The sequence below is a fragment of the Somniosus microcephalus genome, chromosome 7, assembly GCF_052327205.1.
Source record: "Somniosus microcephalus isolate GS21.2 chromosome 7, FLI_Smic_1.0, whole genome shotgun sequence".
Taxonomy (NCBI): domain Eukaryota; kingdom Metazoa; phylum Chordata; class Chondrichthyes; order Squaliformes; family Somniosidae; genus Somniosus; species Somniosus microcephalus.
The window spans coordinates 80,955,106-80,969,618 of NC_140993.1; positions in this window are offsets into that span (position 1 = coordinate 80,955,106).

Consider the following 14,513-nt stretch of genomic DNA (forward strand, 5'->3'; position numbering starts at 1 on the left):
ACACCATCGCCCTCCAATGCCTCTCATCCATTAACTGGCTCAGTGGGATTGTCTCATTTGGTTCCATTCATATATCCAATTGCAACCAGAGAATCTTTAGTAATGGTTTCTCTTCTCACTTCCGTACTATTACCTCTGATTGACCCAAGGAGCTATCCTGGGCCCCCTTATATTCTTCATCTACACCTTGACCCTTAACGACATCATCTGAAAACATAGGCTGAGATTTTATTTACCTTGGTGGGTCTGGTGCGGCCGGGGTTGGTGGCGGGTCGCGACCCTGCTGCTAGCTGCATCCCACTCTGGAAAATAAATTTCCATTGATAGAGCTTGTTAAGCCCACCCAGCATGCTTCCTGGTCCAATTAGTGGAAGTGGGTCTGGTGACATCATTCATGATGCGTCATCAGCCGGTTTCCTTAAAGGGACCACGGCCAACTTTCTTTTGACATTTGTGCTGTCAGTGTTCTACAGCACTGAAGTGCTGCAAACACTGACAAGCACTGCACAGCGGTGCAGGGCTGCACCCAGGCTCTCCCATGACTCCCTCCATATGTGTATGTCACAGCACGCAAGGAGGTTCTCTTCCCTTCCGATGGGCGGAAGAGACCTCCCCAGGAGATCAAGACAGCCTGGTTGCACATTGCACAGGAGGTCACAAGCAGGGATGTCATCGGTTGGACCAGGCTGCAGTGGCGCAAACCTTTCAATGATCTCATTAGATCACCAAACATTAGTACAAAGCCACACTCACCTTAATCCTGCTGTGCCTCTCATCACATCCCCATCACTCTGCCTTCCCTACCCTACTCCTGCACATCCTTACTCACATCAACCTACATTTCACCTTCACCCATCCCTCTCCCTCTATCTACATTATATCATCCCCATCTCACTAGCTACCCCTCACACTCACCCTCCTCCTAGTCCAATCATACCAACTAACAACACACAAGGGTAGCCACTTGGGTGTTTTATCCAATGTTCATGTAAAGTTTCTGTTAATGTGCTGTCAAACATTGAAACCTTCATTTTCAACATTTTGCGTTCTTGGAGAGATTTGTGTGCACCTTTGGAAGTAGCTTAGTGAATTGCAGTGAATGGTGACACATAACGGACCCCCATGCAATTGTGGTGGGTGTGAAAGGGATGGCTTAGGCATTATAGGGATACTTTATGGTGTTGGTAAGGGGTGGTGCTAACCTGGCACATCATGTGGCAGCCAGGGTGTACAGCGTCAAGTGAAATAAATCTGGCCATGGTTAGGCCATCCCTGGCCTCCCGGGCAGAAATGTGCTCAGGTGCTGATGCTCTCTGTCCTGTGGAACATCAGGTGATTTTGGAGAAGGTTGGTGTTGTTGTTGGTGCTGCTGGTGTGCCTGGTGCTGCTGGTGTTGGGGTTGATTGTGGTCAGATTCTGAGGACCAAGGTAAGACAGTATAAAGGGCACCCATGTTGATGGAATAGATGGCAGGTGAAGTAGAGATGACAGAAAGGCGTGTTGTGGCGGGTTGACAGCGGGTTCCCGACCTGCTGTCAAAAAAAACACAATTTCCCACCCGACCTGCCACTGTCGCCCGGAAAATGACACCCAGCTTTATCACTCCAACACTTCTCTCAACCCTTCCACTGCCTTTGTGTTCTCAGCCAACTTGTCCGATATCCAGTCCTGGATGAGCTGCAATTTCCTCCAGTTAAACATTTGGAAGACCAAAGCCATTGGGGGTGAAATTTGATACCGCTGAAAAACGGATGCCTGTACCACGTCAACTTCGTGCTGCCTGCTAATTATAATGATTGCAGTGCACAGCCTAGTGCTGAACGCTGCTGACAGGCTGTGTGCTCAGCAGGGGACAGAAGATTGCACGTTCCAGCAAGGCTAGCTTCACTTAAGCTTTACTTAAAGCTAGCCTTACCTCTTGAAGGCAGTCTGCACCTCTTAAAGGTGATCTGCCTTCTGCTAATCAAAAATGTTAAAAGTGCTTCAGCACTAACACAAATGGCTCAATAGGCCAGAGAAAGGGCACCCAGGGTCTCGGAGGCAACACTCAAGCTTTGTGCAGGGAATAAACACTGGAAGAGAAGTCCTCTACCTATAGGGGGCCAGGAGGCTCTCCAGAAAGAAGGATGTGGGACCAGATCACCGAAGCGGTCACTGTCAGCAGTGTTACCCCCCAGGACCTGGCTCCAGTGCCCAAAGAAGTTTCATGACCTCGGACGAGTGGTCAAGGTCAGTGACATATCTTCAAAGTTGTCTCCTACCAACTGCACCACTAGCCTTACACACTGCTCAATGCACGACCCACCCAAACACTCACCTACCAACAATCTCTACCAAACACGAGGCACACCGCACATTCTTAGCTTCACCTCATCCCCTTGGAGAAGACGGTGCTGGCCATTCTTGGCAGGGACATGGCTGAGCCCTTTGCCAGCAATGGGGCTGAAAGAATACAAGATGCTGGTATCCTCATACATTATCCTCTTTCTCACATCCCACTTAGAATCATAGAATCATAGAATGGTTACAGCACAGAAGGAGGCCATTCGACCCATCGGGCCCATGCCGGCTCACTGCAAAAGCACCTCAGCTAGTCCCGCTCCCCCGCCCTTTCCTCATAGCCTTGCAAATTTTTTCCCTTCAGGTATTTATCCAATTCCCTTTTGAAAGCCATGATTGAATCTGCCTCTACCACCCTTTCAAGCAGTACATTCCCAGATCCAAACCACTCACTGTGTAAAACAGTTTTTCCTCATTTGGCCTTTGGTTCTTTTGCCAATCGCCTTAAATCTGTGTCTTATGGTTCTCGACCCTTCCACCAATGGGAACAGTTTCTCTCTACCTACTTTGTCTAGACCCCTCATGATTTTGAACAACTTTATCAAATCTCCTCTCAATCTTCTCTGCTCTAAGGAGAACAACCCCAGCTTCTTCAGTCTATCCATGTAACTGAAATCCCTCATACCTGGAATCTTTTCTGCACCCTCTCTAAGGCCGTCACATCCTTCCTAAAATGCGGTGCCCAGAATTGGACACAATATTTCAGTTGAGGTCGGACCAGTGTTTTTTAAAGGCTCATCATAACGTTCTTACTTTTGTGCTCTATGCCTCTATTTATGAAGCCCAGTATCCCGCATGCTTTTTTAACCAATATCTCAACCTGCCCTGCCACTTGCCTCTCTGTTCCTGCACCCCCTTTAGAATTGTACCCTTAAGTTTATATTGCCCCTCCTCATTCTTCCTACCAAAATGTATTACTTTGCACTTTTCTGCATTAAATTTCATCTGCCACATGTCCGCCCATTCCACCAGCCTGTCTATGTCCTCTTGAAGTCTATTACTGTCCTCCTCACTGTTCACTATACTTCCAAGTTTTGTGTCATCTGCAAATTTTAAAATTATGCCCTGTACACCCAAGTCCAAGTCATTAATATACATCAAGAATAGCAGTGGTCCTAGTACCAACCTCCCCTCATCCCAAAATATCTTCGGATTTACAAGCTGCACATTGTGTAAGAATGCACCTCTTCCTTTCCTGCCCTCTCCTCACCACAACCCTACCCTTGTGCCTTCTCCATTTCAGACACCTAAGAAATCCAGTCAGCCTAGCCAGTGGTTGACCAAGAAGAGTGAAAAGAGAGTGAAGAAGAAGAAGAAGCAACACCGTCACTTGATTTCACACTCCCAGCACCAGCTCCTTGAGGTCGTTCTGCAAGGCCAGCTGTAGTGTCCCCTGTAAAAGTCAGCAGCCTTCCACCAACTATGCTGCAGCCATTGGGGTAGCACTGGGTAAGAGCACTAGGATGGGCAAAGGCACATGCAAGACAGTCACTAAGGGAATGCACAAGGGTGATTAGTTGATTTTTTGATGTAATATTGGATGCATATATGGATAAAGTTGGATTGGAAAGTTTGCTTTGTGGTGGCTTTTATTTCAGCATTGTGGCCACATGATGGTCAGTAACAGAGGGAAGGTAAGGTGTGGGACAAATTTTGAAAGGGGAATTGGGGTTGTGTTCACTGGTACCGCAGGCGGATGATTCGATCCTGGATATCCCGGCCAGAATAGGGCTGTCTGGGTTGCATCCTTCCATCACTTCTTCCTCTTCTGCTTCTTCCTCTTCCTCCTCCTTATTTTTCTCTTCCTCCTCCCTCTGCGAGCAGCTTGTCCCTTTTGCTGCCTCTGCTCCATCTCCATGTCATGCTGCAGCCCAAGAGGGACTGCAACTAGCGCCCCAGGACTGGGAGCAAGTGGTGTTCTCAGAGGCCTTCCTTTAAGTGCCAAAGACTTGCAAACATCCAACAGCACTCCCTGCACTCCCTTCACACTTTAACAGCTTTTAAAATGTATTACTCCAAGCCACTACTCCAATAAAATGAAAAGAAACCAGTACAAAAGCAAAAATCTAAATTTGCCTGAAAGTTGCGTGTGTCCCTTTGTGTGGGTCCATCATACAGCTTCACTCATGTTCTGCTGTGCGTGCTTTGGAGAGGGCGTTAAAAGAAGTGGCGATGTCCAAAATAGCAGAACGTGCGTCAATTCTGCATGCTGATTGATGTCACGATTTGGCTCATTTCCATATCTGGAGTGAGCACAGGTAATGGGAGCACTGCTGACCTGCCCAAAATGGTGGCCGTCGCATTCCTCGCTGGCAGTGGTTTGAAGCGAGGTGGCCGCCATTTTTTCATCCAAGCCAGCCTTAACGGCCGGCGCAAACAGACCGAATTTCACAGCCTTGCCTTTACCCCCCCACCCCAAACATACTTTGTTCCCTTGCAAATGATTCCAGCCCCCTCCACGGCACTCTCTCAGGCCAAACCAAACTGTTCACTACCTCAACATCATATTTGACCTCGATTTGAGCTTCTGACCCCATATCCTCACCAACACACCTACTTCCACTTCTGTAACATCGCCCATCTCTGCTCCTGTGTCAGCCCATGTGTTGCTGGAATCATTATCCATGCACTTGTTGCCTCCAGACTCAATTTTTCCAATGTTCCCCTGGCCAGCATCCCATCCACTTTCCTCCATAAACCTGAGCTTATCCAAAACTTTGCTGCCTGTATCCTAAACTGTATCTATTCACCATTTACCCCTGACCTCGCTGACCTACATTGGCTCCCAATCCCCAATGCCTTCAATTTAAAATTCTTATCCTAGTGATCAAATCCATCATGCCCTCCCTATCTCTGTAACCTCCTCCAGCCCTGCAAATTTCCAAGAGCTCTATGGCCATGAAAATGCACCTCTTAGCGCCGGCTGTTAAGGACAGTTTCGGTAAAAAAATGGTGGCACCTCACTTCCGCCTACTTCCAGCGGGTCCCATGGCTGCCATTTTGGGAAGGTCAGCAGCGTGGCCATTTCCTGCACTTGCTGGAGAAATGGTAATGAGGCAGATCGTGATGTCAATGAGTGTGCAACGCTGATTGACATGAATCAGTCATTCATGAAAGAAAGACTTATGAAATAATACTGAGCGGCCTGCAGGTGGCGCTGTCCAGGGAGAGTATAAATACTCGGGCACAGGCCCAGCTTGCGCAGGACATTCTTAACAGGAACTAGTGAAGGACACAACTAGACCTCCGTGTTGTAAAACAGTTGATTAAAGCTTTGTTTAACGCTTCGACCAAGTGCCTAGCAGTTTTCTTACATCACTGATTTGATGCACAATCTGCTATTATCGATGTTGCTGCTCCATTCAATGCCCTCTACTAATCACGACCAGCTGAACATGCGTTCAGCAGCAGGAAGGACCCCTCATCAGCGCTATTTAAAGGGATCAGCAACAACTTGCAGCTGACTAGATTTTTATTTGTACTGGCTCTGTGTAAGTTTCTGCAATTTTTTGGAGATTTCTACAGTTATTTAAAGTTGGTGTGGTGACAGGGAGTGTTGCTGCAAGTGCAGAAGGCCTTGCTTCTGATTTAAAAGATTCTGCTCACACCACTAGGCCCAATCATGGGGCTCTACTTGCAGACCCCCTCGCGTTCAAGTATGACAGGGAGATGGAGCAGAGGCAGTGAAGAAGAGGACAAGCTGCTCGCAGGGGGAGGAGGAGGAGGGATATGAAGTGCTCTCAGCAGGAGGCCTTACCCATTTAAGGTCTTCCGAGGGCACTTCTCCTACCTGTACTTAAGCCAGGAGCAGTGTATTAGGGGGCTCTGCTTCACCAAGGACGTGGTCACTGAAAGTTGCCACCTCTTGGATTAAGACGGGGCTGCCAGTGGCCCTCAAGGTCACAGTGGCCCTCAGTTTTTTCACCACCGATTCTTCCAGTCTGGTGCATAGAATCATAGAAAGTTATAGCATGGAAGCAGGCCATTTCAGCCCATTGTGTCTGCGCCGGCCAACAAAGAGTTATCCAACCTAATCCTTATTCCCAGCACTTCGTCCAAAGCCCTGCAGGTTAAAGCATCCCAAGTGCAATCTAAGTACTTTTTAAATGTGGTTAGGGTTTCTGCCTCTACCACCCTTTCAGGCAGTGAGTTCCAGACCCCCACAACCCTCTGGGTGAAGAAATTTCCCCTCAAATCCCCTCTAAACCTTCCACCAATTATGTTAAATCTGTGTCCCCTGGTTTTTGACCCCTCTGCTAAGGGAAATAGGTCCTTTCTATCCACTTTATCTATGCCCCTCATTAATTTTATACAGGAGACATAGCTAACATCTCCCAGTTCGCCGTCCATTGCTGCATCCAGGAGGTCACAGAGGCTCTGTATTTCAGGAGAAGGGAACAGAGAGAAGCAGGAGGAGTGTGCATATGGCTTTGCCAGGATTTCAGGCTTCTCCATGGTGCAGGGCACCACCATAGAATCATCCATGGTGGCCGGCTAAGAGCTATCCACCCTAACCCCACTTTCCAGCACTTGGTCCGTAGCCTTGTAGGTTAAGGCACTTCAAGTGCATATCTGTAGGGTTCTCAAAATTCCCACATTCCCCAAAGTTATTAATAAAGGGACCCCGAAGGACGAAGTTATAAGGGAACCCTAAACAAAATGGCTTCTGGACCTCGTGGCAGAAGCCTGCAAGAGCAGGGCCCTGCAAAAACGGCAGGTCAAATTCAAAAGGGGCTTTTGAAAACCCTGACATGCCTGGGCCTGTGAAAGACTTGTTATTTCTGAGAGCCAGACAAGTAGACAATGCAGAATACGCATTCTTAATCAACTCAGGAAAGACTTAATCTTGAACCCATCAAAACTTTGCATAAATAATCGCTTACAGTTTAAACTGGCTACCGAGCCAGGAAGATACCGATTCACTTTATGAATAACAAACACCAGGACATTAAAGAGCATTTAACAACGGGGCAACCACCCAAAAAGCAGTTAAGGTGAATGACTATAATCACTTTAACGAGCCCGCCAAAAATCAGACAAAGAACTAACCTTGATTTGGCGCGCAGATAACAACCTCTGAAAAAGTATAACTGTAGGCCCACCGGTAACCAGGAAAAAGCAGGCGGGCCGACGAAAAGCAGAGAAGGGCAGTGTGGAGAAGCATTGGGGGATGAGCAGGCACACGCTCAGGTACAGAGATACTCGAAACGCAAAGAGACGTTGAGTGGCACACGCTCAGGTACAGAGATACTCGAAACTCAAAGAAGCAGAACGACCATGAGCACCGCGGTAACAAAGGGCCGGGCAAACCATACCTTTGGATCATTACCACTGCGCAGGTAGTGATCCAGGCCACCGCGACCGAGCTAACACCGAAGACCGCCAACCGAACCCCAACCGCAACAAAACTTCGATGACCAGACCACCACCAGAAGAACAAAACCCGAAGTTGTCCACTCTACAAGGTAAAGTACCCAACAAAGACTTTACTCTCTATCTCTAACGGAGGAAAAGCGGGTACTTTACTCAGACGACTCCACCGCCGTGCCCTGGGACCACGTGATGACGGCGAGCCCCAAAGGACACAAAGACCAAACCCCAAAACCGCAACCGGCTTGATCGACAGGATTTGACCTGTCCAGAAACCCTTATTGGTGAGCATAATCCCTGGCCCCTCACAGCACAATTTAGTTAGATATTGGGGGTGGGACAAGGGTAGGGGAATTATTACTGTGATTTTTCCCTCAATATGCCGTGTGTTCCCCATTCCTAATTAAGTGTACTCTTGTAAGCCTGTAACTATTCCAGTAATTTTCAGTGTTGTAATTTTATTGTGCCTTTTTAATAAAAATACAGTTTTCTTGCACCAAACCAGTTGTCTACTCCAATTCTGTATCGCCACCTGTACCTAAATCCGGTGTCTAGAACCCAGGGGTGTGGGAGCGATTCGAACTGCTCAAAAGCCAGTCAGGGGAAAAGCTGACTGCGCACACGCCACCCCCTACAGAAATGGCGACCGTGGCAGGACTCCGGCAACAGGGGTGCGATACAGTAGACACTGATTCGGGAGAGCAAACCATAATGGAAAAGAGGATTTCTGACTATGTATTCAGTAAAGTGAATATCACTAAGAAGTGGATCACTAATCTGTTAAAGTTGGGCATCCGGTAGATGCCGCAGCTAAATGGACAGAAGGGAAGGATCATACGAAATCCATAAAAAAGGCAGTCTGGCTGATGTGCTTCAAGAAACAGATCCCGTTTTTGGACAGGCTCGTTGAAGCACAGGCAGCCGAGATACGGGAGTCAGCCCTGGAAGTCCAAGACAGGACTCTAGCAGGGGAAAAGTTACTGGTAGCATTGCAGGCCCGGAATCAGGAAAGGGTACAGTTAATAGGGGAGCATAAGGCCAGGCTGGAATATCTACAGTGCCAAGTCACCGAGGCCAAGAACAATGAGCTGAGGTTGCGGGAGAAGAATGCCCGCCTAGCGAGACAAGTAAGAGAGCAGGAGGAGAAAGTAAAAGACATAAAGGCAGCCTATAAGTTAGCGAGAGAGCAGGGGTTTGAAGATGCAGATCATGGCCCCTGCAAGGAACAGATAGAGAATCTGAGCCTGGCCCTGAGGAAGGCAAAGGGCATGGTGTGCCTCATAAGCCCGAAGGCAGCCCAGGCGGATTTCACAGGGAACGAGGGGAGAACGGTTCAGACACCAGTGGTAGTGCCAAGGGACGACCCGGTTGAGGAACAGGACGTCACGGAACCACCACCCGTAGCGCCAGGTTTTAGCGCGGTCTGGCAGCAAGGGGGGGTGGAGTCAGTGGTAGAAGCGGAGGTGGAACAACCCCCGCAAGAGAGGCTGGAACCGGGGCCGATGTGCCCGGCCCGGCAGCGGAGGTTTGGCCCACCCGCTCGTGACAGGGAAGAGGGACCCCTCCAAAACCAGTTCGTAGTTCCCTATGGCATCCAACAGCTTAGAGCTATGGTAAGCCACATACCAAAGCTCACAGAGAAAGGGGACACCTTGGTCCACTTCAGGGAGGTCTAGCAGGCGGCCAGCATCAACGAGTGCGATGATGCCGAGCAGGCCAAAATGCTGCTGTTCTCCCTGGAGGGTAAGCTCCTCCAGTCCCTTTCTGACCAGTGTAAGAAGGGACAGTGCGAGTATGGGGAACTCAAGGAGGAAGTTCTTGAGACCATGGGGATGAATGAGGGATGTCCTTTCTCCCGAGTGGAGAAGACAGTGCAGCTCGCAGGGGAAACCCCGCAGGCTTTCGCGGACAGGTTGTGGCCAGTATATAGGAGTGCTTGTACAGGGGCACCTAACTGGGCGTTCCTGGCCCGGGATCAGCTGGCCCACTGGCTCCGTTGCCTGCTGGCAAACAGCTTGCCACAGGTCAGGGCCAAGGCGGAAGTCTGGTTCGACCCCAAGAACCCTCTGACCACTGAACTCACGGTGATCAGACAGCTGACCGTAGCTTATAGGAATGGTAGGGGAACCAATGCACACCCACCTAAGGGGAAGGTGCATGAAGTAAAACCCGGACAGGGTAGGAAGGAGTGGCATCAGGAAGGGAATAACCCTTCCAGCATGAAGCTTAATTGTTACGGGTGTGGGAAGGATGGACACTGGAGGAAGGAGTGCAAAAACCCTTGGAAGGATAACAAGGGAAAGAATTCCTCAGCCCCAGCCAAAAAGACAGAGTTAGGGATCCCTCCCGCCATGGTCGAGTCATTTTTGGACGCGATGAGGACCCTATTGACTGGCCTTGGGAGGGTAGTAGCCACCACTGGTGCTCTGACCCCATCAGCCCCATCCAACCCACAGCCATGACTAGAGCCAGCGCAGCCTGTTTACCTGTGTTTCCTGCAGTACGATTTATGGAAGAGACCCCTCGTTGAGATGGAGGTAGTAAAGGTAAAGGGGAACTATCTGTTGGATACGGGGGCATCATGCACCGTGATCCATTCAGGTAACCCCACCACCTCGCCTCTATCTAGCGGGGTCCCACACAGTCTGTCGGGATTCACTGGTAAAGAACAGGCTGGCTCATTTTCCATCCCGCTGTCCATTCGTTTGGGTACACTCCGCTCTAAGTGGACCTGTATCTTGATGAAGTGGGAAGTGGAGGGTGGAAAAGGGATCCTGGGAGCCGACTTTATTGTAGGCCACAGGATCCTGGTGGATTTAAGGAATCATTGCCTACGGGGGGCAAACAGAGGAAAGGAAAGCGGGGTAGCAGTCATCCCAGGGAAAGAGGGGAAGGGGACCCTGTGCACCATGAAGCCTAAAGAGGGTTAGAACCTCGAGCTCATGGTCAGTAATACCCCAAAAGAGTTTCAGGCATTTGTGCGAGCCCGCCTAGCCACATTTGCCACACACAAGCATGACTGTGGGAGGGTCAACGGGTTCAAGGTCAGCGTAGATGGGGACCCTATGGCCCGACCACAAAAACAGTACAACTTCCCCAGGGAAGCAGAGCCAGACATGGAAGCAGCCATGTCATCCTTAGTATAGCAGGGGGTCCTGAGGCCAATAGCCACCCACGTAAACTCTCCACTGTGGCCAGTTAGAAAGCCAGACAACTCCTGGAGGGCCACGGTGGACTATCGGGTGCTCAACAGTAACATCCCAGCCTGTGCACCCACGGTAGCAGCAGTTGCCGACCTGATAGGAAGTATCCCAGCATCCGCGACCACTTTCACGGTGCTGGATATTTCCAACGGGTTTTGGTCCATCCATTTAAGGAGGGAGGGTCAGTACAAGTTTGCCTTTACTTTTAAAGGGCAACAGTACACCTGGAACTGTTTGCCTCAGGGCTTCCACAATAGTCCTAGCATTTTCCATCAGTGCATGGCAAACAGTCTAAAGGACTTCAGCCAGTCCAGGCAGCTGGTACAGTGTGTGGATGACCTGCTCCTATTCACGGATTCGAGAGAGGAGCATGGCCCACTACTGGCCGAACTGCTGGAACTGCTCAGGCAGGAGGGTTTTAACGTAAACCCAAAGAAAGCGCAGATCGGCCAGCAGGAGGTGAAATTCCTGGGCCTGATCGTACGCGCTGGGGAAAGGGCCATAGATAAGGCTAGGAGGGAAGCGGTACAGGAGTTACCAGTCCCCAACACAGTCACGGGAGTGCAATCTTTTCTAGGGCTAACCGGGTACTGCAGAGACTTTATTGAGGACTATGCAGCCACAGCAGCCCCTCTGCTCCGACTCCTACATAAGGGAGTGGAGTGGGTTTGGGATGAGGGTTGCCAGGCAGCATTTGTCAGGCTCAAGGAAGATCTGCAGACTGCACCAGCTCGAGGGGCCATAGATGGGGGGAAAGAGTTCTTCCTGGAGGTGGCAGCCAGCGGGGACAGCCTAAGTGCTGTGCTGCTCCAAGAGCGGCATGGCAGGCTGAGGCCGGTGGTCTACTCCTCCAGGATACTCACGGATGTGGAGAAGAGCTACTCCAATTGTGAGAGGCACCTCTTGGCCACACATTGGGCTGTGAAAAGATCACTGATCTTCAAAGGTGAAGTGCCTCAATAATTCCGAGACTCGAAGTTAGCAGAACAAAAACAAGGCTTTTATTAACTTAGAACGTAACACGTAAGAGAGAGAGATGTCTTCCTTCTGGAGACTGAGGCCAGGCTGAACTAGCTTACAAACGGGGCCAGGTATGGGCGGAGCCCTACACACAGCACATTCCAGCATACAATACAGCACATTCCAGTACACAATACAATGAGGTCTGGGGGAAGGGAAATGACACTGAAACCGATCTCAGTCACAGGCAGTGATGAATGGAATATTTCATCACATTCACCCCTTCTATAGATTTAGTCTGTTCGGGGGTTTGATAGTCCTCTGCGACCGACGTGGCTGTTGCGGTGCCGCGGGTGTCGGCTGGGTGTCCCCGGTAGCCTCCTGGGTCTCTGCCGGGGGTGCCGCCAGGGTTGTTGAAGGGGTAGTTGGTGGGGGTGCCGTTGGTCGGTGTTCTTCCGGGGGTGATGAAAGAGTAGTGGGTGGGTAAGAGTTGCTGTGATCGTCGTTGCCGCTATTGCCGTGGTTGTTGTCGATGCCGGCTGGGGCGACGTCTTTTATGGACACGGTGTCCTCCCTTCCGTCGGCGTGCCGGACATATGCGTATTGGGGGTTGGCGTGGAGTAGGTGTACTGGCTCCATGAGAGGGTCCGTCTTGTGGCCCCTCACATGCCTTCGCACGAGTACCGGACCTGGGGTGGAGAGCCATGACGGCATGGATACGCCTGAGGTGGATTTCCGGGGAAAGACAAACATTCATTCATGAGGTGTGGTATTAGTGGCCGTACACAATAGCAACCGTATCGAATGGAGCACACCCGAGAGGACTTCCTGCCAGCGGGAGATAGGGAGGCCCTTGGTCCTTAGAGCTAGAGTGACTGCTTTCCATACTGTCCCGTTCTCTCGCTCCACTTGGCCGTTACCCCGGGGGTTGTAGCTGGTGGTACGGCTCGTGGCGATCCCCCGGACAGCATGTACTGGCATAGCTCTTCACTCATGAAGGACGCCCCCCTATCCGTATGGATGTAGCTCGGCATACCGAACAGGCAGAACAGGCTGTTGAGGCATTTAATGACCGTGGCGCTGGTCATGTCTGGGCAGGGGAAGGCGAATGGGAACCGGGAGTATTCGTCCACAATGTTCAGGAAGTAAACATTGCGGTCGACGGACGGGAGGGGGCCCTTGAAATCTAAGCTGAGCCGCTCAAAGGGCCGTGTAGCTTTGATTAAGTGGGCTCTATCTGGGCGGTAGAACCGAGGCTTGCACTCAGCGCAAGTGCGGCAGTTCCTGGTCAGGGACCGAACTTCCTCAATCGAGTAGGGTAAGTTACGGGATTTTATGAAGTGGAACAGCCGCGTGACCCCTGGGTGGCAGAGGTCGTTGTGGAGGGTCTGTAGCCGATCCCCGGTGGCGCTGGCACACATCCCTCGTGAGAGGGCGTCAGGGGATTCGTTAAGGGCCCCTGGCCGGTAAATGATGTCGTACTCGAAGGTGGAGAGCTCGATCCGCCACCTAAGAATCTTATCATTTTTAATCTTCCCCCTCTGTTTATTATTGAACATAAACGCTACCAACCGCTGGTCGGTAAGTAGGGTGAAGCGTTTGCCGGCTAGGTAGTGGCGCCAGTGGCGCACTGCCTCCACGATGGCTTGGGCCTCCTTTTCCACGGAGGAGTGTCTGATCTCGGGCCCTTGGAGGGTCCTCGAGAAGAAAGCTACGGGCCGCCCCGCCTGGTTGAGGGTGGCCGCCAAGGCGAAGTCAGACGCATCACTTTCCACTTGAAATGGAGTGTTCTCGTCCACTGCCTGTAGCGTGGCCCGCTCAATATCCTGCTTAATGCTTTTGAAGGCGGCGTGGGCCTCAGCAGAGAGCGGGAAAGAGGATGCTTTCAAGAGGGGGCGGGCTTTGTCGGAGTAGTTGGGGACCCATTGGGAATAATAAGAAAATAACCCCAGGCACCTTTTCAGGGCTTTGGGAGTGTTGGGCAGGGGCAGCTCCCGTAGGGGGCGCAATCGGTCGGGGTCTGGTCCGATTTCCCCATTCTCCACCACGCTGCCTAGTATGCAGAGGTGCGTGGTGTTGTAAACGCACTTGTCCTCGTTGTAGGTGAGGTTGAGTTTTTGTGCGGTTTTCAGGAACCTCTCGAGGTTCGAGTCGTGATCCTGCTGGTTGTGACCGCAGATGGTGACGTTGTCGAGGTAGGGGAAGGTTGCCTGCAAGTGGTGGTCATCGACCATGCGGTCCATCTCCCTCTGGAAGACCGAGACCCCATTCGTCACCCCAAAGGGGACTCTGAGGAATTGGTAGAGGCGTCCGTTCGCCTCGAAGGCGGTGTACGGGCGGTCCTCTGGTCTGATAGGGAGCTGGTGGTACGCTGACTTGAGGTCGATGGTGGAGAACACCCGGTATTGGGCGATTTGGTTCACCATTTCTGATGTGCGGGGTAGCGGGTAGGCGTCTAGTAGGGTGTACCTGTTGATCGTTTGACTATAGTCGATCACCATCCGTTTCTTCTCGCTACCCCTTACCACTACCACTTGGGCGCGCCACGGGCTGTTGCTGCGTTCAATAATGCGCTCTTTGAGGAGCCTGTCTACCTCGGTCGCGATAAACCGCCTGTCCTCCCAGCTGTACCTCCTGCTT